General features: G+C 47.9%; 1 protein-coding gene across 1 annotated transcript in view; it reads left to right on the top strand.

Annotated features, from left to right (window-relative positions):
* SEC24A (SEC24 homolog A, COPII component) overlaps positions 1-27,871 on the top strand; it is a 619,052-nt gene that overhangs the window by 147,650 nt on the left and 443,531 nt on the right. The window lies entirely within an intron of this gene.

Genomic DNA, 27,871 nt, shown 5'->3' with positions numbered 1-27,871 from the left:
ATCATTGCAACAACCTAAGCCACAAATCCTCTGATAACACATCTGAGTCCACCTTGGTAATCCAGTATTGCTGTGATTGTAGGTCTGAAAGAGAGGTTCTCACGTAGGATCCTACTTCACCATTTCTAATTTGTTTGTATCTGGCAACTCAGAAAAATCTGTCCTTAGATTTGATCTGGTCTTGGGTGAGCACCAAAACTGACTTGTCATTAACCCTGTTTTTCAGCGGGTCACATTTCTCCATTAGGTCTAAAAATAAAAACTTTGTCTCTGCTTTAAATCATCAGTTTTCTGTGAAATGCATGCCAAGTGATTCGGAATATCGCAAACTCTTCTTTCCCCTGTCTCAGCCAGGCCAGGGTCCAAACAAAAGTGGGTGAGATGTAGATTGCATTACACAGAAGCACCTTTGATGGATTTCATTGCACCAATAGCCGTTTGTTTACATTAAATTTAAGGCTTTTAGATGGTTCTAGAGGTTAACCTCCAGATCTTAAGTGAAACACATAATCCCATGTTTGACCCAGGTTTGTATGCACAAAATCACCAGACTTCACTCATCTTTCATTCATATAGGACAAACGAACATTGTGTTCCTATTTCCTAATCCTTCAAACTACTTTTATTGTGTTTAATCACCCAAGTTATAGATTAACATCGTAATGTCAAAATCTTTATAGTCCTCTTTGGCAATGCCTTTCTTAAGATAAGAGGGCATGCGATCTGTGTTCTTGTTGATGGTGAAGCAGTTGGTATTAATAGTTATGCTATCGGTGTAACCTGCCATGTATATTGTTCAGAAGTGCCCCTTTTCAATAATTATCTGGAAGTTCATTCAATGGTGGCCCAATGTCACTCTTATAACTGGTAACAAAGCATTGAGTGTCCTCCCAGGTATTTGGCGCGCTGTGTTGCGCCGCTTTTTTTAGGACATTGTGACCAATTACAGTTCAGTGTCTCTGAGTTGCGATGTACGTCCTCCATTTCAATTAACTGAGGACACTACTTGTGAATATAAAACCTGTACTAAATGTACATAAAACATTAACAAAAGGAAAGTCTGTTCTTTCCCTACTTTGGGCTTTTGCATCATTTGTTAACACGAGATCAGGGCTTTAAGTGATTTTTCATCTGAATAACATAACCAGCACTGGCAATGCCATTATATGTCTCTCTTTTAAGTGTAAGTGCCTCCTCAGTCAGTGATGGGTTTAGATATTTAATAAGTCATCTTACTTGCTCGAACTCATCTTATCACTTGTGTCCATTCTTGCATTTATCCATTTACACAGCTGCAATAAACTCATATACAAACTCAACATTACATGAATGTGTCCTCATGTAACGCAACTGGTGCTAAATCGCTCAAATACCCGATACTGGGTCAAGTTCGCGCTATATTAACCCCATAAAAATAAAAATCATGCATGATGAATTAAAATAGTAAAAGTAGAAAAATAAATTGTGCTGCTGCTTCGATAATAGAGCTGTATGCTAGCAATATTAAAATTAAACATAGTGGTATTTTATATGGTGTTTCATTGTTCTGAAATGCCATCATGGACGCCACATGTAGATCCAATGTGTTAACTATCTTGGAATGGTGAAACAGTTAAACTATGATGAATACCATTCCATGACAGTGTTCTGGCATACAGGCTGGGACCTGGTTGAATACGATGCACTGCAGTTGAGATGGAAGGCAAGCAATGAACCTGTTAACGTTGCCTGGAGAGCTGTATGATGCTCTAAAAATAATGACAATAAAAAGTTGAGACCGAAAGAAAATGGAGCAAAACATGGAAAAGTGAAGGACTGGCCTGGCAATCTTGGCATTAAAGTTCACTGCTTTTCAGATTGATGTACATATGATCAGAAGAATGCCATCACTCTAGCGACATAGAGCTAGTGGTTGTAGTGACTGCCCCGTTGCCCCATGCTGAATGTTATCGTGGAATCAAGCGGAGTGAATTCAGCTATTGGATCTATCGCATTGGCTCTAGTGCCCTGTGAGTGACACCATTTTTCTGATATGCATGCCATAACAGTAACTTGTTATTTAGAGCAACTACTCTAATAACCACACATTCGCACATTTATTAGTGCTGTGCAAATGTCAAATCGAGTTTATTACCACACCACAGCACAGCACAAATGTCACGAGGCGAACACTTTTTACCTACTTCACCTCGTGTGAGTCATAGTCCAAAAAATAACATACTACACTCTGCACATCTGTGTGTGTGTGTGTGTGTGTGTATATATATATATATATATATATATATATATGGTTTTTAATGGGGTATTGAACACAAAAATCGTTGGCTACAGAGGTAATATGTGATATTTTGTGTAACAAATAACATGTGTGCTCTTAAAAGGCAAACTCCATCCATCACAGTGGTATGTGCTGCACTCAGATGGAACAACGTCAAGGCAGAGCCACAGTCCCTCTCTGTAGTACTTTTTTTAATTAATTTTTTTATAACGTAGTAGGGCGACAGCTGCACGGTCAAGTCAGACCTAAAACTCACTCGAATCTAGAAACTTTATTAGTAGATTGTTCAGTTAGCTGGATTCAACTGAATACACCTTTGTCATTGAAATGATGAGTTCCCCAACTGTAGGTGGGTCTTTTTTTTAGCACTGAGACAACCATAGTGAATCGCACCAAATGCCATTAAGCTCTATTTGTAGTTATAGTTGAGCATTTACATCTAGGGCGCTTAAGACTCTTCTGTAATCTATAACCTGGAACGTGTTCAGGTTCTCTCTGCTCTGTGTGCTCACATATACCATACTTATTTTAACAGTCCCAACTAAACATTCACTTAAAATATTGACAGAATTCTTTCAGCAATACCATAAGCCCTGTTCAAGCTTGTCTTTCAAACCAGCCCTTCTCTTGAAAGGAAGGAGACACCCAACTACTTTGGGCCATGGAAGGCTACATAAGTTGCGTGGAAAGGGTCCTGGTATGGGTTTAGGCAATCACTTATTGTTATTTTCTCAGTGGTTGGACCACCACGGGACACTGGTTTCCCAGTCTCCAGTCATCATATCATTACAGTTCAGTGTGCTCGCTTACACTCCACACCAAACCTACCCAAAAGAAATGCTATACGCTGAATGAGTAGCTCTGGAAAAACAAGCCAAAACGTAGGCAATGCAAAAACTCTTCCACCACAAGCCTATAAATGGTTTCATGTGCAGCAACCATGTATGAAAGTATCCTTAAATTACAAATGTGTGCTTCCTTAACTGCAGGTTTAGTTCCTTGAGGTCTCCAACAGATACCTTTGCTTGTGGGATTTTGTATTAAATAGACCACATATTCACCATTACATTTTAACACATATTTTGAAGTATCTAATCTTTACTTTTTTTTTATAAACTGTATTTTTCAGTTTACATGTTATAAAGACAAAACACACAAACTTGCATCAAATAATTGTACGCAGGCAAATAACAATATCATAAAGTATCTAATCTTGAGGTTTTATGCAAGATTGTATTCTCCCCTTTCATACTGCAAGACTACCAGTTACAATAGAATTTCTGCTCATTTTTAGAATCTATTGAAAGCTTGGTTAATCTGTTAATGTGTACAATTTTTGCTTTTAATAGATTGTGTGACATTTCTGCCTCTTGTGTAGATAAAAACAATCACTCCTGAGAAAAATATTTTGTGATCATTTTAGAATAAAGGAGTACATTTTTATGGAAAGAAACAACCAGCTTTATTTGATGCATCTAGGAGTTAGGGTTATGCTGTTTCTTCCTTGCACGTTGTAGGGTAGAACAGATTCAAAATGTATTCCACTTTGGACGCCTATGAGGATCTGGTATAAGGCCTCTTCTTTTAAAAGGTTCATGCAGTGTTGTGGCATGGCTAAATGTCCTTACTGGATGACTTGAGGATTAAAGCGGTCACATCCAGTCACTTCAATTTGTGGTGCAGGATCCTATAGAACTTGGAGAAGCACCCAGCCCAAAAAAGCAGACCAGGAACTTGGGAATTATGATTCACAATAAACTCTCTATGGAGGATCATGTGAAGACTGTCTCAGGCACATGCTTTGGAATAATGCGGATGTTGAGAAACATTTTTCAGTGGATCCACCTTGTAGCCAGAAAGACCCCAATACAAGCACTGCTAGTCAGTAGACTAGACTATGGTAATTCACTATTATTTGAATGAGAGAGGATCTATCAAGGCTGCAAGTAGTTCAAAATACAGCAGCGCGGCTGGCTCAACAAAGCGGTACACACCCAGTCATTATCTCTCTTGCGACAATTGCACTGGCTGCCCATTAGGAAGAGAGCAGTTTTTAAGCACTTGACTATAGTGTTTAAAGCACTTCAAGGGACGGGCCCGGCGTTCCTAAGGAAGAAGTTAATTCCTTACGTCCCCGTACGCCAACTTAGATCGAGTAATCGGAAATTGCTCTGTCCCTGGAAAATCAGTAAAATCAAAATGGGTGGGAGTGCATTCTCTCATTTTGCCCCCTTCCACTGCAATAGACTACCAGACAAGATCCGAGCCTGCACAACCCTGGTGCAGTTTAAGAAACCACTTAAAACATGGATGCTCTAATTGTGAGGAGTCACCGGTAGTGTGCCCCCAAGGCGCCTAGAGATCCCTCTGGGGATGATTTGTGGCGCGATATAAGTCCTAATAATAATAATAAAATAATATTAATAAATATTCAGAGTTTGGGCAAAACCCGAGGCGCTGTTGGACGAAGCATTACTTGAAAATAAAATGAACACTTTTAAATAGACAATGTCATGTCATGACCTGATCATGGAAGATGCAGGACACGTAGCTGAGGGGCTCCCTACTGCCTTAACATCACTCAACATCCTGCACCTAAGGCAGCTAGAAGAAACACCCATAAAAAGGAGTGGGAGGGGCACTGACTGCTCTGAAGCTTTTGCATTATATGGGTCCTAAGAAACATGTAAACATAGCTACAGAGAGCCCCGCTGCAGCAAAGATTTAGAATGGTGAACGGTAAGGGGCAGAGAAACTGACTGCAGCTTCACTCAGTGGCCCAGAGTCTCTGATATGAGCTGGCTGCAGTCATTGCCATGGACCCACAGTGACGCTGGATCTGTGGGCTGCTGCTGTGAAGGTTAATTGGTGGCACAGTAGAAGCACCCATGGAGAGGCAGGGCCTTGGATGGAAGCAGTCCAGAGAGACCTTGATAGTCGAGGAGAGTGAATGGAAGACCGGACCTAGGCAATAAACCCCTCCAGATGTAAGTGCCAAAGGCAACAAAATAGACCCCAGTCAAAAAAGGTACTGAGTGGAGATGGCAGGGCTCCTATGACAGTGTTAAGAATGGCCAATGGGTGGTCTGGAAAAGCAGCATTATGGCGTATGTGACTACAAAGCAAGCGGAGGAGAACAAAGTTCTAAAAAGGGTCTGGAGGAGCATGCTAATAGTGCCTGCTTGTAACGGGGGAGCTGAGGACCCCACAGAGATGGGCACAGTGCCCATGAAAGGGACAAGCAGTCACGGGAATGCCTCCTAGAACAGAGTAATAAATGAGGGGTTTACTGACTTTAAGTGGCTTGGCAGGTGGAGGACAGGGTCACGAATAGACCTCTAGGCTGAGTGCAAGAGGTCCCTCAATACTAAGTAATGCTGTACAAACTGAATAAGTGCTTCTGTAGTAGGGTATCTCTGTGTATAGTCCTAATCTAGTGAATAGTCCCGCCCATGTGCGTGGACCCCGGAGCAATCAAAAATAATCTCTTAAGGTGTCAAAAAATGCAGAACTGCACAGACACTTGAGAGAGAATTAAAGACAGATAATGCAGCCTATATCCACAGGCTACACTGTCCAGTACTTCAACTAGAAATTCCACCAAAAATCCACAAACAGCACAGCCTGTCCAGATTTCTCTTGCTTTAACAGCAAAATGATGGAGAGGAAGAAATGGACAGACAAGCCCCATAGGCTGCCATTATGTGGCTCAGAACAGGATACTGTGCCTTTAAGAGAACTTTCCAGAACTTCACAGTATCCCAGAATGCACTGCAGGTCCCTTTTACTTTGTTCTTTTTTCCGGCTCCTGCAAGCAGGACCCTGGAGCATTGAGCTCTCCGTTTTCAAGGGTTTATTGGTGATTTTTCACTTTTTTCAAGTTCTTGGAGTACTTTTCTGAAGTACTTTGGTGGTTTTTCTTCCTGTTTGTCTTTTGGTGCACTCTTTGATTGTCAATATGCGTGCATTATTCGACAAATGTCCAGAGTGCTCCAGGAGGAAGGCCAAATTGGACCCACACGAGGTGTGTTATCATCTGCCTTCCCTCATCTCATGTCCCAGAGGAGTGTGACATTTGTCAGGGCTTTTCTGGCAGGACCCTGAGTGATAGAATGAAGATCAGACTTCAGGGCCTGGAGGACAGAAGGCTGAAGGCGCAAGGTGGGTCTGGAGGGGCTTCCTCTGCCCATGCTGAGGCCTCTGGGGGGCTCCCCAGGGGCAGGAAGACCAGCAAGCGTCCCCATTCTCCGTCTGTGTCGATTGCACCGACTACGGCGTCGAGAGGGATGACTGCAGTCTGTTCTCCGTCTCCCCGGAGCTCCGGGTCGAAGCGGCGTCTACGTTCGGCGTCGAGTGAACTGAACAGACCGCCATGGAGATCTCCTGTGATGATTTCGACTTCGTCCTCGTCGGAGTCGTCGTCGAGTAATCCGGCGTCGGCGCTCACCGTCGAGGCGACACCGCCGTACGCCGTCGGCGAAGAGGAGAAGGTTGTCGTCGAGGGGATCCTTGACTTCGAGGAGAAGATCGCCGTCGAGGCGAAGGAGGTCGCCGTCGAGGCGAAGGAGGTCGCCGTCGAGGGAGACGGTCGCCGTCGAGAACAAGACGCTCGTCGTCGAGGGGCCGACGCTCGCCATCCGGTCGCCGTTCTTCGACGCCCAGAAGGCGCGGAAGGAGTTCTGGCACCAGGAGTCAGTCTAGCAGGCGCCAGGTGCCTAAGGGAGACTCACCAACGGCCCAGCCTACAAAGGAAGGCGGATCACCGGGCTCGGTGTACTCAGTGGTGTATACCCCTTCTAGGCAGAAGTCGGTTACGCCTCCTCCTCCCCCTCCCTTGCTAAGGGGGCTTCCTCCGTGAGCTCCCACTCCGCCTCCACCACTTCCACCGCGTCCTCGACCTCAGCTGCCGGCAGACAAGCCGCCTCCGATTCCTCCGAGGTCGGTCTCACTGCCCCGATATCCGACTCCTCCCAAGTGGACCCCTCGGCCGAGGGCCCCAGCCAAGCCAAAGTCGCCCGCCCCGGTGGAACCGGCGGATCGACCAAAGCCAAGGAGGTCGCGATCACGCTCCGGACGGAGGGGGAGATCGCGGAGTCGTCACAGATCCCCTCCACTAGGTCAAGATGGCGCCATGGGAGGCGACTATCACGGTCCCGCACGGACTCTTCCAGGACCTATTCACCGACTTTGTCGGAATCCCCGGGGACGAGAGTGTCTCCTGTGGACGACATCAGCACGTTCCAGGATGTTCTCCTGAGGGGTGCAGCAAAATTGGGAATCACGGTGACGGCTCCGACACCCACGACGTCCGTGATTTTTGAGACGCTTCATAAGAAACATTTGTCTCGCCCTTTACTGTGGAGTAGTGTGGCTCACTGGTTAAAGGCGGCAGGCCCGAGAGCAGAAGTCAGCCTGGGACCAGGGTTCAATTCCCGACGCGGCAGGGTCGTGGACCTTGGTCAGCGGACTCGATAATTCTCGCTTCGGAGCTTACTCTAATCAGGGGTTCCACTCGGCAACTCTGGGCATTAGCTTGCTTAATCTCCACAACGGCCCCACCAATTCCGGGGATGCCTGGCTCCACCTTGGGGACTCCCAGCAAGGGACCATCCCACAGGGAAAGCCAGGACGGGTTCCCCAGAGTTATACAGCGCCGGGACGCCCCGTTGCTGGGGCAGCTGTGCGCTTTACAAGTATACTACATTTACATTTACATTTACTACCGCTGGTACCAGGATTGGTGGAGCCTGCGGAGGAGCTGTTCCTCACAACAGCAGCGACGAAGGCCGCTCCCTCCCGGCTCCTTAAGAAATACAGGGCCCCGGATTCTGACCCGGCTTTTCTGCGGATGGATCCGATTCCGGATTCTGTTATAGTGACGGCGGCCAGGAAACAACATTCTACCTCCACGTCTTCTACCGTGCCTCCTGATAAGGAGAGCCGATGGATTGATTCCACTGGCAGGAAGGCCTGTGGGACGGCATCTACGGCCATGAAGGCGCCTAGCGATGCGGCTCTGCTAGGGCGATATGCCCTGTGGGAATCCCTCCAGCAGTTCACGGAACTCCTTCCACAAGAAAAGGAGGATTTTCAGGAGATCCTGAAGGAGGGGATGCTGCTATTGAACCAGATCATCAGCGCGGCTGCTGATGTATCTCTTTTGGCGGCCCATGGATACTGTCATGGGATCAACCAACGGCGCCATGCTTGGCTTAGGCTCACATCACTCAAGCCGGAGGCTCAGCAGAGGGTAGTCAATCTGCCCTTCTCGGGGGAAACCCTGTTCGGCAAGAATGCGGACGATGAGATGGCCCGCATGAAAGCAGAGGCCGAGACCCTGACGGCGGTTGGGTTGGAGAAACCCAAAGAAAAGAAGGCCTACCTCCCGCTCCAGAGGCAGTTCGGGGCACAGGGCAGAGGGCGAGGGCAGGCTTCGGGACAGCAGCAGCAGTTCCGGAGGCCCTTCCAGAAGCGCCAGAAGGGTAGAGGCGGCCAGCAGTCCTCTACAGCGGACAAAGGCGCAGCCGGGTCTCGACCCTGAGCGGTTACTTCCCCTACATCCGTTACCCGCTCCGGGCAGAGTGGAGAAAAATTACTCTGGACAAGTGGGTGCTAAATATTTTTTGCAATCGATAGTCTTCCGTACACCAGCTCGCCTCCATCGATTCCACCGGTCAGCTCGCAGTTTCAACTGCGCGAGCTCCAGGCGGAGGCAGATATCCTGTTAAGGAAAAGGGCGATAGAATACGTACCACTGTCTCAAAGAGGAAGAGGTCTGTACTCCCGGTTCTTTCTGGGTCGCAAGAAGGACAAGAACGAGTTCAGGCCCATTCTGGATTTGCGACAAGCAAACAAGTGGATTCGCAGAGAGAAGTTTCGGATGCTGTCGTTGCATCAGATTTATCCTCAGCTGCAACAGGGAGACTGGCTATGTGCTATAGACCTACAGGATGCGTACTTCCATGTGCCCATTGCACACAAACACAGGAAGTTCCTGCGATTCCAAGTCGGCGCCAATCATTATCCGTACACAGTACTGCCATTCGGGCTGAAGTCCGTGCCCAGAACATTCTCGAAGTGCATGGCAGTGGTAGCTGCACACCTAAGGAAGAACAAGGTGTTTGTCTACCCGTACCTGGACGATTGGTTGATCAAGGCCTCCTTCTCGGAAGCTCAAGCGCACTTCCGGAAGACGTGCGTTCTCTTGAACAAGCTGGGGTTGCACATCAACATGTCCAAGTCTGTCCCGACTCCAGTCCAGTGCATACAGTACTTGGGAGCCTCCATCAATACGCTGTCGGCAAGCGTGTCTCCTTCGGAGGAGAGACGATTATCACTCCTTCGGAAGGCTCCGGCTCTTATGACCGCTCCATCTACAACAGTGAGGACGGTGTCTTCTCTACTGGGGTTGATGGCCTCTTGTATCTTCCTCACGCCACACGCTTGGCTGCACATGAGACCATTGCAGGAGTGCTTGGAGGATCAGTGGGATCAGAGGAAAGGATCTTGGGACGACAAGATTCGACTGTCTCTGCATGCTCTTCAGTCTCTGAAGTGGTGGTGTTCAGCGGAGAATCTCCTCACAGGGGTTCCCTTCCACAAGGACATTCCCACGCAGACTATCGTGACGGATGCGTCGCTCCACGGCTGGGGGGCGCACTCCGGAGACTTACAGATTCAAAGGACGTGGTCCCCGACGGAGTCCACGTACCACAGCAATTTCCTGGAACTCAGAGCTGTTTGCTTGGCACTGAAGGCCTTTCATCCATCCTTCCGGACCAACTCTCTGCTTGTTCAGACGGACAATACGACCACGATGTATTACCTCCACAAGCAGGGGGGGTCGAGATCGCGCACTCTGTCGCAGGAGGCGCAGGTGATCTGGCACTGGCTCCTGGCCAGAGGACTGACGATAACGGCTACTCATCTACCAGGTGTGCAGAATGTTCAGGCAGATGCACTGAGCAGACTGATTCAGGAAAACCACGAATGGGTCATAAACGACGAAGTACCAGGAGAAGTCTTAGCAAGGTGGGGGACTCCAGGCGTAGATCTGTTCGCCACTGCGAAAACAGCAAATGCCGAGACTTCACCTCCAGGTACTACCAGCCGGGGACGCTGGGGAATGCGTTATGGATCAGCTGGTTGAACAGCTTTCTGTATGCTTTTCCACCCATTCCCCTGATTCCGGCGATGCTCATTAAGCTGTCCCAGTCCCAACGAAGGCGGCGTTCCTCGTGGCCATTACATCGGCCCGCAGGGTGAGTGAAATTCAGGCGTTGTGTTGTCAAGAACCGTATACTGTATTTCATGCTAATAAGGTTGTTATGCGTACTCACCCTAAATTTCTTCCAAAGGTTATATCTGATTTTCATGTTAACCAGACCATAACTATACCTGCATTTTTTCAGAATCCTTCCTCTCCAGCGGAAAGGTCCCTGCAGTCCCTGGATGTAAGGAGGGTGTTGAAATTCTATCTGGATAAAAGCAAGGATATTCGTAGGTCAGACCAATTGTTTATCAATTATGGATCAGTCAGGACGGGTCTTGCTACCTCTAAACAGTTCATCTCGAGGTAGATTGTGTCCTGTATACAATTGTTACCAAAAGGCTAATAAGACCTTAGGGGGTAACCCTAAGGCTCATTCCACCAGGGGCAAAGCTGCCACTACTGCTTTGCTCCGTAATGTTCCAATTGCAGAAATCTGCAAGGCGGCCACTTGGAAGTCGGTCCATACCTTTGCTAAGCATTACTGCCTGGACACTGATGCCAGGGCAGACGCTCAGGTTGGGCAGGCTTCGCTGCGAAATCTGTTCGCACAGTAGTCGTGTTATTTCTCTTTTCTCCACCGCCGCTTTGGTGTGGGGATGGGCTTGCCATTCGCATTCGATTCACTAGATTATGACTATACACAGAGATCCCCTACTACAAAAGGAGTAGTTTCTGTCCTGTAACTCCAGTTCTGTAGTAGGGGTATCTCTGTTATAGTCATAAGCGCCCGCCCTCTTCCCCGGTGGTGAGAGATATTCATGTAAGGAATGCTACAGTCTGGCGTGTTACGCCTTCAAAAAGAACTGAAAGTAAAAGGGACCTGCAGTGCATTCTGGGATACTGTGAAGTTCTGGAAAGTTCTCTTAAAGGCACAGTATCCTGTTCTGAGCCACATAATGGCAGCCTATGGGGCTTGGCTGTCCATGTCTTCCTCTCTATCATTCCAGAGGGTTTTTGCTGTTAAAGCAAGGGAAATCTGGACAGGCTTTGCTGTTTGTGGATTTTTTGATGGAATTTCTAGTTGAAGTACTGGACAGTGTAGCCTGTGTATATAGGCTGCATTATCTGTCTTTAATTCTCTCAAGTGTCTGTGCAGTTCTGCATTTTGCGACACCGTAAGAGATTATTTTTGATTGCTCCGGGGTCCACGCACATGGGCGGGACTATTCACTAGATTATGACTATAACAGAGATACCCTTACTACAGAACTGGAGTTACAGGACAGAAACTACTCCTTCTCTGTGAGGACAGCCACTGAAGTGTTTCGGTAGGAATGCACTTGGTCAGTTCAGAGTTGACTCCCTGTTCAAAACATCACCAGACAAGAACAGCCTAATATTGCCCATGGGATGAAGGAGCAGGAGAAGCAGGAACCAGTGATTTCCAAGGATAGAGGGACCAAATGTAACTAGGAGAGCCGCACAAGACCCTTTGACAGTCACTTTGTAAAGCCATTCCCAAGATAGAGGGATGCAGGGCAGTCAAAGTTTTGCGCCGCAGTAGGGATAGTCTTGGGAAGGAGGAAGCCGGCCTGTTAAACCATTCACAAAGGACACAATCACAAAGGACACAAAGAAAGGATGCTCCTATCTAGGAAACTCGTTTAACATGAACAGAGGGACGTTCTCAAATAAGCGACAATCAGAGAATGGCAGAAGTGAAGGCCAGAAAAGAAGTGTCCATAAAGCATGTGCTCCAGCAGGCACCTGGGAAGAAGCAAAGTGAACATAAAGCAATGGACAAAGACCAGGCTGAGAAAGAAAGTGACTCCTTACAGATGATGGATAGAACTATAACCAAAGATTCCCATGTCCAGATATTCCGGAACCTCAAGGAGGAGACCCCTTATTTTAAAGTGGAATTGAAATGCATCTAACTGAAGTAAGCTGAGAGGTCACAGACATTTGAGGCAAGGTGGAAATGGTGGAGAGAAGTGTTGATGGACATACTGAACAATGAGAGGCACTGGAGGCATGTATTATTTGCCCTAGAGGAGTAACATATACTTCTCCAAAGTAAGTGGGAAAATCTCAAACTGCTCTAGGAGTAACATGCCTTTAGAGGGACTCTACGGACAGTGCAGATCCATAAGGTCTCTGAATAAGTTATTTATTTATTTTATTTTATTTTATTTATAGAGCGCAACACTCCTCCCGAGGGATATCACGGCGCTAATACCAATCGCTAATAGTACTGCAGGGCTGACGCTACGATGCTGATGCTTATCATTTCGGGAGTAGATGTGTTTTTAGTTTTTTCCGGAACTGCAAATAGTTAGATGTGTGTCTTAGGTCTTGGGGAAGCTCGTTCCACTTTTTAGTAGCTAGGTAAGAGAACGAGCGACCGCCTGTCCTCACTTTGTTGATACGTCTAGTACTGGCCAGGGCAGATTGAAGCGATCGCAAGTTTCTCATGGGAATGTAAAATTTGATCTTCTCCTGGAGTATGCTAGGGCCGGTTTTATAGAGAGCTTTATGAGTATGGCTGAGCAGTTTAAAAACTGCTCTCTGGCGCATTGGTAGCCAATGCAACGTCTTTAAACAGGATGATGCGGAGTCAAACTTTCCCTTATTGCAGCCAAGTTTTGCTGCTGCATTCTGCAGAACTTGTAGGCGTGTGAATAGGTGCTCGTTCATGCCTACAAATAAGGCGTTGCCATAGTCTATCAAGCTGACCAGCAGGGCCTGAGTTACCGAACGTCTGCAGTCCAGCGGTATCCATGGGAGCAGTCTGGCTAGAAGCTTCAGAATACCAAAGCCTTTGCCACAGAGAGATCTCACATGTTCATTCATGGTCAAGGCGTCATCCATAATGATACCCAGATTTTTTGCGTGTTGTTTTGGAATGGGGGCTTTACCTAGAGTGGGAGGCCACCCGGTGGCGTCCCACACTCGTTTGGCTCCGCCAAACAGTAGGATTTCGGATTTGCCAGCATTAAGCTTCAGGCAATGAGTGTGCATCCACCGGGCCATTTCGCTGAGGAGGCCTCTTCTCAGCGATTCTTGAAGAACAAGATTCCCAACCACCAGCCTTCGATAAAGGCCTCTCTGAGACAAAGAATCAAAGTGACCATAGTTGTACTAGTGAGGTTTCACTCTGCTGAGATGGAGAAAATCATGCAGAAAGTATGGGCAATCCCCCTTGAAACTATTTGAGGAGGGAATTATGACCAGGGGAGAAGATGTGATCCATAATTTAGGGCAGCTATTCAAACCACAGCATAAGAAAGAAAATTGATTAAAAAAAAAGCCTTGATATAGCCATGGACAATAAGATGTGGTGTCTTAAAATAGGTTACCCATTTCATATTCTTTGCATGTAGGTGGAGAAAAACACATCCAATGAGTGTGTGAGGGGCTGCAGGATTGGATGCTGCTGGGGGCCAGTGGGACCCGTTAACAAGGTTTATAAAAAGTTGACTTCCAGAGATTCCAACTGTTGCTGCCACAATTCAGATGAACAATGTGATCTGTTTCTTGGTAATACAGAATTAGGGCGAAGGGGAGGACATCTGGTCTTGAGAGGAAATGGGCAGGTGTCAATTTTGTAAAATACTATGAAAAATCAACACAGCTGTCTAGGAAAGTGGGTTTCTGTTGCAGTAACCCCCCCCCCCCCCCCCCCCACACACACACACACACAAACCCTTTTTGCCTGACACTTGATGCACTTTAACTTGATGTGCCCTATGTCCCTGCCCATCAGGTTCCCAGGGCCTGTGTTCTTTACCAAACCTGCACCTTTGCACCCACAATTGGCCCATCTCTGGCCAGGGCCAAAGGTAAGCCCCTTGTGAAAGGTTCAATGGGTACCAAGGGCACTGTGACCAGGGAAGGCCTCTAAGGGCTGCAGCCCCTATTGTGCCACCCTTAGAGGCCCTGCACCCACACACCATTGCAGGCTGCATGTTTTGGTGCAGAGAAAAGTGAAGTCGACATGGCACACATCCCTTTGTGTCATGCCTGCAACACACTGCCTGGGGCCTAGATGAGTCACCCCTCTAGCAGGGTGCACTATCCCCAGGTGAGGGCAGAGTTGCGGGAGCACTCTACCCCTACAGTGTCCAAGTTCATTCTTAGACATTGTAAGTGCAGAAAAGCCATAAAGAGTATATGGTCTGGGAGTTGGTCATAACAAGCTCCACAATGGCTTTACTAAAAAAACCTGAAGTTTATTAGAAAACCTCTCAGCACATTAAACCCACACTGATGCCAGTGTGGGATGTAATTTAAAATGCATTCAGAGGACAACTTAAAGATGCTCCCTGAAAAACGTCAAGGCCTGGTGTGGTTCCTGAATGGCTGCCCGCCATTTGCCACCACCAGACCGGTTTCTGGACCCTTTGGTAGAGGGCCTTCACTCTCTGGGGCCAGGGCCAGGACCAAAGCTGATCCTGGGCAGAGGTGTCATGCTTCCTCCCCAAGGATGGACTGGATCCACGAAGCTTCAAATGACCGTCACCTGTGTAAGCTGTCCCTATCTTTTGCTGCCTACAGCAACTGTCTCCCACCGGGTTTGAACCCCACTTTGGGCGGGAGAATCGGCAGGAAAACAAAATTAAGAGGAGATGTGTGCCCACCTTTGCCAATCCCACTACTCTGGTGGGGAAGGCGAGATGAAGCACATATATCAGTCAACTCCCAGCCAATTAGAGAGAGCCTCATTCTACCCCTCCACCCCAACCTGGTGGGTGGCATAATAGTCTGTGTACTTGCCCCAAGGAAGGGACCTACTTGTCCCGACCTGCATACCCCTAAATTTGCCTCCCTAGATTCCTTCAACTTATCAAGTAGAACAGAAGACGTTTAAAAGCAGAGGAGACTGTGGAGAAGAACTGACTTTGCCCTAGCTCGACCGGCCCGTCTGCAGTTTTTAGAGAGCCTGTGCCAAAAGTAGACTTGTCCTGCAGCCAGCGACCTCCAGAACCCCTGGGAGGGCTGACTGCCTTCAACAAATACCGGATCTCCTGCAAATATCAGCTCTGTTACAAAGAAACTGCAAAGAAAGACTCTGAGCCTGCCGAGGATGAAGAAACTAGATGTCTGGAACTACCAGTAACCTACGACCTGAGTCCAAGTGGCCTACCGGTCCCAGCGAGGTCCCCCAGCGCTCCAGAGCCTGTGTCCACTGTGAGTTGACCCCTCGACATTGCCTGCAGCCTCTGCACCGAGACCCTCCCCAAACCGCGAGTGGCCTGGCAAGGTGAAATCCGACCTCAAAAGGGACCCCTGCATCTGGCTGCCCTGCACCCTGGAGAAGAGGACTTGAGGTGCACCTACATTCCTGAGCCTTCAAACTTACCTGCCCTGCTGTTGATTCCTCCTGGAAGACTTCATGACCAAGCCTGCATCCAAAATCCCAAACCAACAACCTCAATAGGATTACATTAGGCTCCCAGCCCCTCCTGATCGCCCTAGTGCCGCTGGCGGTGCATTTGTAGTGCCTAACTCAACCTTGGGGAACTTTGGTCCAAAAGCTATACTTCCAGGACGTTTACTTACCTGTAAACCGTTAACACTTTTTTTCCCCATAGAAACCAATGTTATGATTTTTGTGCCAAAATTGTTCCAAGTGTTGAACTGAATTTTGTATGGAAAACAAAATTGCTTTGCCTTAAACCCAAAATCGTCGTATTTACCTGTAACTTGTAAGTCCCCTTGTGTGATATCTTGGTATATCACCGCAAGTAGTCAAAGTAACTGAAAAGTATTCAAAAGTAATTTCTTTGTATTTTAAACTGTTTTAAGTCATAAGTCAGATGCTTTTGTATAGCGCGCAATTCACCAAAAGAGGTCTCAGGGCGCTTTGCAGAGAAGAAGACAGCAGCATCCTTGACGAAGTAAAAGGGACTGAGGAGGAGATGTTAATTAGGGAAGAGCCAGGTTTTAAAATTTTTACGAAATACCTGATGATTGGAAAGGGACAGAAAATGATGGGGCAATTTGTTCCGGAGAAGTGGAGCTGTATAGGAAAAGTACCGACATCCATTTCGCGATGTCCGAGCCCGTGGCTGAACTAGAAGGAATTTGGAGCTGGATCTTAAGCTCTGAATGGGCGATACCAGACCATTTTTTTCGCTAGGTATGTGGGCCCAGTGTTATAAAGGAGTTTATGCGTCAGACTTAAAATTTTAAATTGGCTTCTCTGGCGGAAAGGCAGCCAGTGCAGTTGTTTGAGGCAGGGTGTAGTGGCTGACCTGGGGGGCAGTCCTAACACCAGTCTTGCGGCAACATTCTGAAGAGTTTGTAATTTTGTAAGTAAACACTCATTGATGGCGACAAACAGAGCGTTTCTGTAGTCTAAACGGCTTATAATTAAGCCTTGAACCAGAGGCTTTTTGGTTTCAAAGGGTAGCCATTTAAAAATGTTACACAATTTATGCAAGATCCCGTAGCATACACCAGTTACTTGATTGATGTGTGTTTTCATGGAAAGAGCGCTGTCAATCAGAATTCCCAGGTCACGTACCACCTCTTTAGGTTCTGGGCAAGGTCCTAGTTCACGAGGCCACCAATCCTGTGACCAAACTTTCGTGGCTTTGCCAAACAGCATGATTTCTGTTTTGTTGTAATTGAGTTGGAGTTTATTTTCACACATCCATTTGCTGATATTGATCATGCACTGTTTGAATCTAGTACTGGTTTCAAGGAAATCAGAGCTACAGGTGATGAGCACCTGAGTGTCGTCGGCATATGACACTGTTGTGAAGCCATGTGATTTTATGATGTTCGCCAGCGGAGTAAGATATAGATTATAAATTTTCAAAGCAAATACCAGCCTGTAACTATTGCAAATCCATTCATAACTGCATTTCCTTATAATGTTTTGCATTTGAAAGTACATTTTACTTACCTGTGCCAAGTCCTGCTTGGTCTAGAAACAAAATATAAGTATACCTTTTTGTATACTTACCTAATTGGTCTGTATACTGTGTGTGTAATCAGTCCTTGATTGAGTGAATACAATAAATGCTTAACACACCCTCCTGATAAGCCTAACTGCTCGACCACACTACCACAAAGAGAGTTGTTAGTGAATATCTAATTTACCCTCTACTATACCTCTAAGAACCCCCTGGACTCTGTGCACATTATACCATACTTTGGTATAGTATATACAAAGCCAACTTTCTACAAGCTGTTTGCAGAGTGTGCAATATTCTCATAATATATGGTAAAGTTAGCTTGAGTATGAGGGGTCTCAATGTGCCAGTGGAGCACCTTGCAGTCCTCAACAGTTCGAGCTCTATGGGGGAGAAATGTATCTTTTTCAAGAAACTAGTCTTTACAAACCGGTCTGGCACAGACTAAAATCAAAGTGGTTTCCTTTCCAGCAGGTGTAAAAAAAAAATAGGAATGGAGATGCAATGCACAACCTACTATGGCCTCTCCTTATGCTCCCAATGTGAAGCAAGAAGCCTTCCTGGGAAAGACCATTATAGATATCTTATGCTTAGCTGTGAGGAAAATAATAGTGGGAGGAGACCTTAGGGCTGCCATCTAAAGATGGATGTAGTGGCAAACTTGGAATAGGCAACACCGTCTCAGGCTTCTTTAAGGAATGGCTGGCATAATTAGGGCTAGTCTACTCATGGAGATGTGTGCACCGTAAAGGACATTGACGTCTTATGGCTTCTAGAAATAAAATCTTGAGAGAAGAGTCCCACTTGGGTCACCAGCTGTTTGAATTAACACAAAAGCATAAGATTATACAGTTCAGGAATTCTTTTTAGAGATGGAACTGCGGCAGCAGGTCAAGGCATTGGACACTGATAAAGCAGAATGCGCTATCTGCTATACAAAACTCCAATGTTACATAACGGAGATGACTAACCGGGGAGGTTATTAACAGCCTGTTTGTGAGCATAAGTAATGGGTGTGAAGAAAAAGGAGTTGTTGGGAGGGAATAGGAAGTTGAACCTACGTAATGGAATCGCAACCCCCTTTGGTATCACCTCAGACAGCAGTGCAGTTAGATGAAGAGATCTCAAAGGAAGAGGTAGTGGTGGCCATTAAGTTATTGAAACCTGTTAAAGTGCTAGGGCTGGAGAGATATACACAATGTTTTATAAAATGTTTTGCCTAGAAATCGCCCCGTAATAAAATGCATCCTTAATGGGTCGCATGTTGGACTCTATGATTAATGCTATAATGTAGGTGACTTAGAGGAGGGCAAGGACTTCAAAGTATACAACGCCCATCAACAAATTGTGTTGCTAAATTTAGACAAAAAGCTGTTGACTGGGGTATTGTCTAATGGAGTCGCCCGGGTCCTCCCCACTTGTTGAATGCGGACCAATTGGAGGTTGTAATGAGGAGGAAATGAGGGACCAAACAAAGTCTGTCCTCCAAATTGTTTAGAACACATCACACTGGAAAACAAGCAATTCTGGGCTCACTAGGCACAGAGAAGAAGTTTGAGAACATGTATTGAGTCTACCTGGGAGCAGCTGTAGGGGTGACAAGGCTAGGTCCCGGCTTTGGGCGGTGGGCTTTTGAAAGTTACCAACTGCTGATGGCAAGAATCAGGGTTAATTCGCTGACTTCCTAACCTATTTGAGATATTTAGGGGTACTAGACTGTTAACCTTCTCTCCCTTAATTTTCATGCTAAAGATGGCAGCATTTACATCGCATTTGATAGTGCCTAAGAAGTCAAACTTACGATGTTTGCAAATGTGATGGTCTTGTCTGATCCAGTGTCTTCACTGCCAGAACTCTTGAGGCATTCCGAGAGGTATCGCAATGTTGAGGTATCGCAATGTTGAGGTATCACAATGTCTCTGGGTTTAAGATTCACATGATAAAGTCTGAGGCAGAGGCACCAGGAAACTCAGATGATACACTCCATAACCTTCAGAGAGATTTTCCATTGAAGAGGCCATTGAAAGGGGTAAAATATTTGGGGATTGACTTAGCCCAATTTTCAGCTCAAGCAATCATGCTTAATTATCTCCCACTGTTGGAGATTTATTCCACTTTGAGGAAATGGGTAAAGGCACCATTTACTGGCTTGAAAGAATAGCCATTATAAAAATGATCATTCTCCCTAAATTGCAGTGCCCTTTTCAAACCATTCCTCTACCCATTAAACAGCACCTATTGTGGCAATCTCATTCGCAGGGGGGTTCACATAATTTCCTTCCCCTATCACACCTATCTGCTGTAACCCTGATTGGGAGAATTCAAGAACTTGCAAGAGTCCAAGTGCGTAATGGTGTGCTCAGTCGTGAGGGTGGAACAATTTAAAACATTTTTGAAAATCAAACATAGAATATGGTCTTGCTGAGCGAAATGTTTTCATCACAGTCAGGTGCACCGTAGGGTACACCAGACAGCAATACAGATAGGTGCATCCTGGGAGCTTACTACTTTTGAGATGTAGATGACGGGAGGGTATTGTGATAAACATGTAATCTCTGCTATATTTCAATTTCTGATCAGCAGTCAAAAGACAAAAGAACTGAGCAGATCATTCAACGACCAAGATTGGGGACACCTCTGTAGGTGCATACATAAAATTAGAGAAATGTCTGTGGTACAGAGACCCTCTGAAAGATATTGCTGTGTTACACTCCTGCGAAATTGCATGAATGGGATCGTGCTAGCAGACAGGGATGCTTGAGCAGCTGCTCTGAGGATGGGACCCTAACACATTTTTTTCACAGTGCGCTAAATTGACAAACTTCTGGGAGAAAGAGTTGAATGCAGTTCAGGAAATATATAAAGTGAGATAAGTCCTCGGACCTAGATATGATTTTGTAGGGGTTGCCATACAAGGGGTAGAGATCACTCCGAGACTAACATGTGGGTAATGACCATGGGGGCTGCTTTACTAGTAAATGTAAATGTAAATGTATTGAGACTTATATAGCGCACGTATCACCCGAAGGCATCAAGGCGCTTGCTTAGGGAACCCGTCCTGGTATTCCCCTGTGAGATACCCCGGCAGGGTATCCACAAGGTGAAAGCCAGGCATCCCGCCGCGAGGGGCCGTAGTGGAGATTAAGCAAGCTATTGCCCAGAGTCGCAGAGTGTGACCCCATGAGTCGAGTAGGCACCGGAGCGAGAATTGTCGAGTCCTTCGAATTTTTGAGCCCGAGACCCGCCGAGGTGGGGAATCGAACCCTGGTCCACGGCCAATCTCAGCTTCCAGGTCTGCCGCCTCTAACCACTGAGCCAGTGATTCTGATTAGTTAGGATAGGGAAAGAGTTCCAATCTGGCATGATTGTATGTATAAAATATGGGAACTGCAAGCTTGGTAAAAAGATGGACTCACCATAGAAGACAAAGGAAAAGCATATGATGTAGACTGAGTCTGATGCTTGCCTACTTATCTAGAGAATTTAGATAGCTGATGTTCTGTAAGTCTCGCAGGGTTCTCAAATTGTATCCTAGTGGACCTTTCACAAATGTAAGTGGGTCCTAGTGAAGCACCGCATAGAATTTAGACACAGACTTCAGAGGCCTGGGGGGAGGTGTAGATTTCGGGGCAGTTCACAACGTTTTTTCGTTTTGATTATTGATCTTAATAAAAAAAATACTGGGGAAGCATATTCTTGGAATATTCCTCACTGTCCTTTTTATGTAGTCTAGTACATGTGAATGCTTGAGCTATAGAAATATTTTAAAAAAAGTTGGACCCAAATAAACAAGTTGATTCTAGAAAATGGTTAACTTCTCACTGCAAGATACACATTTGCTTTTTTTTTTTAAATAGTCTACCATTGCTCCCAAGCAGTGTATTATATTTACTAGGGCACATTTCAATGTGTCAATCTTAATTTGTAACCCAGATGTTCCTTGGGCAACATTGCTTTTGCAGAGGTTTTTCTGGACTTTGCCACGTAAGTTGGCTTTTAGCAAGCCGCTGTCCAGATAATGATAGATGGTGATCCTTTTCTGGAAGGATGCTCTTACCCCATTGCAATTGGGAAAGGCTCTGGCAGATTGCAAGGCAAATGGTGTCGGCTTTGAAATGGTAGTTAATATTTTAGTAGTCCTGTGTCTTTGGGCAGTTATGAAATATGTGGCTTGCATTGGGTAGAACAAATATAATTTCCCTGTTGATGCTGCAGGTAAACCTGATTAAGTACTAGTATGCTGCATTTTTCTTTACCTGCTCATTTACTTGCAGATTCAAGGTCCCAAACATTCCTGTTTACTTTTTAGGACCTGTTCACAAACCAGGAAGCATCTTGGAGTAGATTAATTTACTAAGGCTTGGTTACTTGTTGGATTTTCCACTTCTACTGTAACAAAACATACTCTATCAGATGATAAAGATGGATTTGCATAGACAATGGTTTTGTTCCGTAGGGATCGATTTATTGATGTGATAGTTAGTCTTTTTGTCGATTTCCATATATAATTTGTAGCTAGTTCCTGGTTTGGGTAACATTGAAGGGTGTATTTAGCTTGGCGCCCACTCTCACCAGGATCTTCCAAAATGTGATGAAATCGTTCACAGTTGATTTCCTGGACAGAGATCCTATTTTGGAAATAGAGGAAATACACAGTCTGAGAAATCTAAACTGGTGTAATTTCTAGACGCCTTAGTCTTCATTGGACTTGGCACCAGATGTCTTCTCCCTTTGGTTATATTTTGTTTGAGGACTTGGAGTGCTCCTTTTCCCTGATGTTTCCTGTGGAGGGGGGGGGGGGGGATCAGGAGAGCAGTAGGCACTTTCTTTGATTTTTTTTTTTGTAAATATATTTTTATTGAGTCAAAAATTGTCGTATCATCACATGCAATAAGACTTGTGCGCAGTTCAATTATTCATTATCAAAAACAGTATTAACCAGGACTCCATTTTTTGTCCCCCCCTAACACTCCCTTCCCCTCCCCCACTACCCCGACCCCCCCTTCAGTGTGCCCTCGAGTATCTTCGTGCTACACATCGCCTATAATCCTGGTTGCTACCAATGTTAACATAAATCAGTGTAAAATAACATCAACATGATTCTCAATAGATAGTAGATAGTAGATTTCGTCCGGTCGCTCAGGTGCGCTCCGACTCTCCCTCCTAAACTGTCAATATTTCTGGATGTGTCGGGTAGTGCTTAGCTCCTCCCTATATGTGATCAAGTGTCCCCGTCTAAAACATTCCCCACTGCGTTCCTGGGGTCCTCTGCTCTGGTACTCGCACCCTGATCTACCACTGCCTGTACCTCGTCTCCCTCGTCCAGCTCAACCGGTGATTGAAGTTCCGATACTAATGCTCCCCAGGCCCTTGCAACTTCCAGCGCCTTGTCATTAGAGGAACGCCTAGCCAGCTGGAGCCGAAGTGTCGCCTTGCTCCCCGCCCAGTGCTGGAAGCTCGCCTTCCATCTCCCAAAGCTAGGGCCCGTCCTTGTCTTCCAGTGCATGGTAAGCTCCCTCTTTGCCATTATTAAACCCAAATCATAAAATTTGCTTGTTACTTTAGTGTTAGGGGTATGCGGAAACCACAACAGGAGGCAGGTTCCCATCTCAGCTTCCAGCTCGCGCTCAGTCACTCGGTTCAAGCATGCCACCACATCCATCCAGTAAGAGCCTAATCCCGTACAGGACCAAAACATGTGACCAAAATCAGCGTCTTCTGCCTGGCACCGAGGGCACACTGACTGGGTCCCCCCGAAATACTGCTGGATCTTGACCGGGGTTATATAGGCCCTGTGGAGAGTATAAAATTGGACCAATTGAAACCTAGCATTGCGGGTGCCCTTCCAAGCGCGCCGCAACAACTGTGGCCACGTCGTCTCAGGGATAAGCTTACCAAGATCTTCCTCCCATTTACCCTTCAAGCTGTCCAGAGGGGAAAGGTGTTCCGTGGACAATCGCCGATACAAACAGGTGATGGCCTTAAACGTACCCGCCGCCATAGTGATGTATTGGCACCCCAGCGATGTTGGGGGTTCCGACAATCCCATCTTCCAGTGTTTCTGGATTCCCGCCACTAGGGCAGCATGCAATAGGTAGTCCCCCCTCGGTAGGTCAAAGGCCTCCTGCAACGCCGGGAAAGGCTTCAAGACACCATCTCTATATAAATCCCCCACCATGTGGAGACCGTGCTCCTCCCAGCTAGCCAACGCCGACCAGTCTCCGCCATGAGGGAGGGCCGTGCACATACCCAAGGGGATTTCCGGGGCATAGGGGCTCGCGAACCCCGCGCGCCTCTGACTTCGCAGCCAGCATGACCGGAGGGTGCGCTCTTCAAGGGTGAGCTGGTCCAATCGAAGCTTCTGCCCGAGAATAACGAACGTCAGTACGTGCCTGGGGATGACCCTGCCCTGCGGACCGTCCGGCCCCCTGAACTCTCGCGCCACAGCCTGTGTAAGCCATTGTAGCTGTGCCGCCAGGTAGTACCACTCAAAGTCCGGGGCCGCCAGCCCCCCTTCCTCCCTCGGTCTCATCAGTGTGGCCAACGCTACCCGTCTTCTGCCAGATCCCCAGATAAACCCTGTCATCCTCACCCGGAGCGTTCGAAAAAAGGAAACAGGGATCCAGATCGGCAAAGTACGAAAAAAATAGAGCAGCCGTGGGAGAGCCACCATCTTCAAGAGTGCTATGCGCCCAGCTACTGATATGGGGAGAGTACGCCAGAACGCTATACTGCCTCTGAGCCCTCTCAGCGTGCCACCCACGTTCCCATCAAATAGGTCGGCCAGGCGTGAAATATGCGGACACCCAAATACTGTAGGCAGTCAGGTTCCCACCTCAGGCCATCCAGTGCCGGGGGCGGCCGACCCTCAGGGAGAGGGGGAACAAACAGGTCTTGTTCCAATTCACCCGCAGACCGGTCAAGCGGCCGATCTCCCCTAACAAGTGCTTAGCGCCCTGCAAGGCATCCCTTGTGTCAGCCAAATATAAAAGGAGATTGTCCGCATATAACGATATGTGATGAAGCTCCCCACGCAACGAGACCCCCTTGTACAATCGTCCCTGGCGGGCATGTGCAGCTAGCGGTTCAATTGCCAGCGCAAACAACAGAGGGGACAGAGCAGCCCTGACGAGTACCTCTCTACACCTGGCAGGCCGCTGAGACAGTACGTCCCGTGCGAACCCGTGCCGTGGCAGAACAGTATAACAGGCTGGTCCAACGTATGAAATGATCCACCAGACCAAATCCCTTCAACACTCAAAACAAATACGACCACTCTACACTATCGAACTCCTTTTCGATATCCACCGACAGTACTGCTGCCCTCGCCGAGCCGTGTCCTCCATCCCCCATGATCCGGATCAATCGCCGAATACACGTCACAGTATTCCTAGCAGGGATAAACCCCGATTGGTCTGTATGTACAAGGGTGCCCATGTGATCTAAAAGGCGCGTGGCCAGAATCTTACTGAGGATCTTATAGTCCACTGTGAGCATGGAGAGCGGTCGGTACGCAGCCATGGACTCGGGGTCCCCACCCTTCTTCAGTAGTGGCACTATGATCGCTTCTCTCATGGTGGGTGGCAGCCTGCCCAGGTTCCATGCCTCCTGATAAACCGACTGCAAGGATATCCAAATACTCTGCGTAGAACTCCACCGGGAGGCCATCGGCTCCCGGCGTCTTTCTCCGAGCCATGTGTTTAATCGCCGCCCTAATTTCTCCCGGCGAAATAGGTTCCCCCAGCTTGGTGCCCTGTTTCGGGTCCAAATGTGGTAGCCCCGCGGCCTCTAGATAGTCGTCCAGACCCTCAGGGGGGTCCCTCATCTTGCTCTGATATAGCAGCATGTAATATTGCAAAAATTGGTGTTTCACCTCTGTTTGTGAGAAGACCAGGTCCCCTGCGGGTGTGGCCAGAGACATTATAGGGGAGCCCCGGACCGCCAGGTTAGCCAACCAGGCCAACAATGTCACTACCTTGTCCCGTTCAGCATGAGCGCGGACTATATATTCCCTATAATCATAGCAGCGGAGCCGCTCGACCTGCGTAGCCACTTCCTCGCGCGCCGTCGTCATTGCATCTAGGCCGTCCCTATTTGCGTGGCTATCTATTTCTGCTTGGCGCAGATTAGCCTCTGCCCGGTCAATATCCTGCAACAGTACCTTACGCATCCCAGCGACTGATGAGATACATGTCTCCCTCACCACTGTTTTGAAAGCGTCCCATTCATGAGCTCTACTCGACGCCGTCCCCATGTTGTCTAAGAAGTAGCGCTCTATGCCCTCCCCTAGCTCTGATGCAAACGTAGGGTCCTCCAGCGTCGCCGGATTCAAACGCCACGTCAGGATCACCTGTCGCTGCCGCGACCAGAGCACGGCTATCAAGCAGGGGTTGTGGTCCGAGAGTGTCCTCGCTAAGTACTCACTCTGGCATGTGAGCGCCAGTGCCCCCGGAGTACATAAAATGCCATCGAGCCGCACATGTAAATCGTGCGGCACCGAGTAAAAAGAATAGTCCCTTTCCGAGGGATGCTGTGCCCGCCAGGCATCCACAAGACGCCACGCTACCTGCCATTCCCTGCGTGCCTTGGCCACTCGTCGTACAGCCGACTGAGCCAGTGGAGGGTGAGAGCGGTCAAGTTCCACGTAAGTGATTGAATTGAAGTCCCCCCCTCCTCCCCCCCCGCCCCAACACCGTCCCAACTAAAAACGACGCCAACTTCCCAGAGAGCCGCGCGAAGAATGCGGCATGGTCGGAGTTTGGAGAATAGACGCTGCTAAAGGTCACATCTCTGCCGTCCAGGCGGCCCAAAACCAACACGTATCTCCCCTCTGGGTCTATGACAGTGGTCGTAGGTTGCAAGGGGACCCCCGATCTCACCCAGATTAGAGTCCCCCTGACAAAGGTAGAGTAAGCGGTATAAAACAACTGTCCCCACCATCTCCTTTGTAATGCCCGCCCCTCTGTCTGATCAAAGTGTGTTTCTTGTAAAAAGGCCACCTGGATCCCCCTGCGAACTAAATATGCATGTAATTTATAACGTTTTCTCATGGAGTTCAGCCCTCGCACATTCCACGTGATACATTTTAATTCAAGTTGGGTCGCCATAGGAAAGGATGACACAAAGGACAACCCAGCACAGTCTAACGGGCACACTGACAACCCCCTCCTGATCAGAACGTCCCCAACAACCCCCCACCCCAAATTTCCCCAGAACAGGCTCTAAACCGTAGGTACCCATCCAAACACAAACCAACTAAGGGAAATACCCTGGTAGCAACCAGAGTCTCACAGTAAGTGTGAGGTAGAGGGTGTGGTCCAACACCAGCACGGTCCGGACAGCAACCTCACTTGTCCAAACTAATGGTCAGGCCTCGTATATGATAGTCCCCCCCCTCCCGGCAGTTCCGCTGAGCCATGTCCGTCCCTCCCAGTGGGGCGTCCCTGCTTCCCGGGCGTGCCCCCTTACTGTGCACATGTTGGAGTCTGGGATCAATACTCGTCCAGCAGGCCATCAGCAGTCCGTGGAGTAACCTCAGGTAGGTGGCAATTGTCCTCCTCAGATCCCTCTGACCCCATCTCCTCCGACCCCTGGTTGGATGTAGTTTCCGCCAGGGACGTCGCATTCGCGCTCCTGAAATGATACCTACCGCCTGTAGCGCCGCTTGCCGCTCCAGCCCCGTCTGGGAATTTGTAGGCTATTTTCCATTCGCCCAGCGTTTCATGGCGCGTCGGCTTCTTCGGGGTCTTGGCTGCATCTCGACCTCCGATTCCCGTTGTCCCGGACCATCCTTGCCCGCACGATAATGTTCGAGCCAGTGCCAGGCATCGTCTGGATTATCAAAGAAGGTTGCGTGCGGGGAAGAACAAAGCGTACTGTATACCCTCCGAGCGGAGTGCCCTCTTGACAGTCATAAAGGAAAAACTGCTGCAATGGACCTCCTGGGAATAATCAGGGTAGAGGGAGACTGATGCATTGTCCACTTTATAGGGACCAGATGTCCTGGCATTCCGCAGTATGAGGTCGTGGTCCTTGAAGTGGAGCAGACGTGCAACCACTGGTCTGGAGGGACGGCCCTGGGCCGGGGGCCGGGCCGGCACACGATGAGCCCTCTCCAGGGTATAGAACTGTGACAGGCCTTCAGGGGCGACCACCTCTCGCAGCCACTTTTCCAGAAAGTCAACCATATTGTCCCCTTCGCATTTTTCGGGAAGGCCCACCACCCTTATGTTGTTGCGTCTGTTACGCCCTTCCGCGTCTTCGGCCCTCCATTCCAGCAATTGCACTCTACGCGATAGGTCACTCAGCGACCCATCCGTCGCCTTCTGCGCAGGTACCAACGTTGCAAGCGCAATTTCCGTGTCCTTGACGCGATCCGCCAGCTTGCCGTGGTCAGCCCGCAGCAGTCCAAGGCTGGTTGAGACTTGCGTTATATCGTGGTGCAAGGATTCTTTCGTG

This window comes from Lissotriton helveticus, chromosome 7, assembly GCF_964261635.1.
Source record: "Lissotriton helveticus chromosome 7, aLisHel1.1, whole genome shotgun sequence".
In the NCBI taxonomy this organism is placed as follows: domain Eukaryota; kingdom Metazoa; phylum Chordata; class Amphibia; order Caudata; family Salamandridae; genus Lissotriton; species Lissotriton helveticus.
Note: the sequence above shows the minus strand (reverse complement) of the source record. Positions and strands in the feature narration are given on the sequence as shown.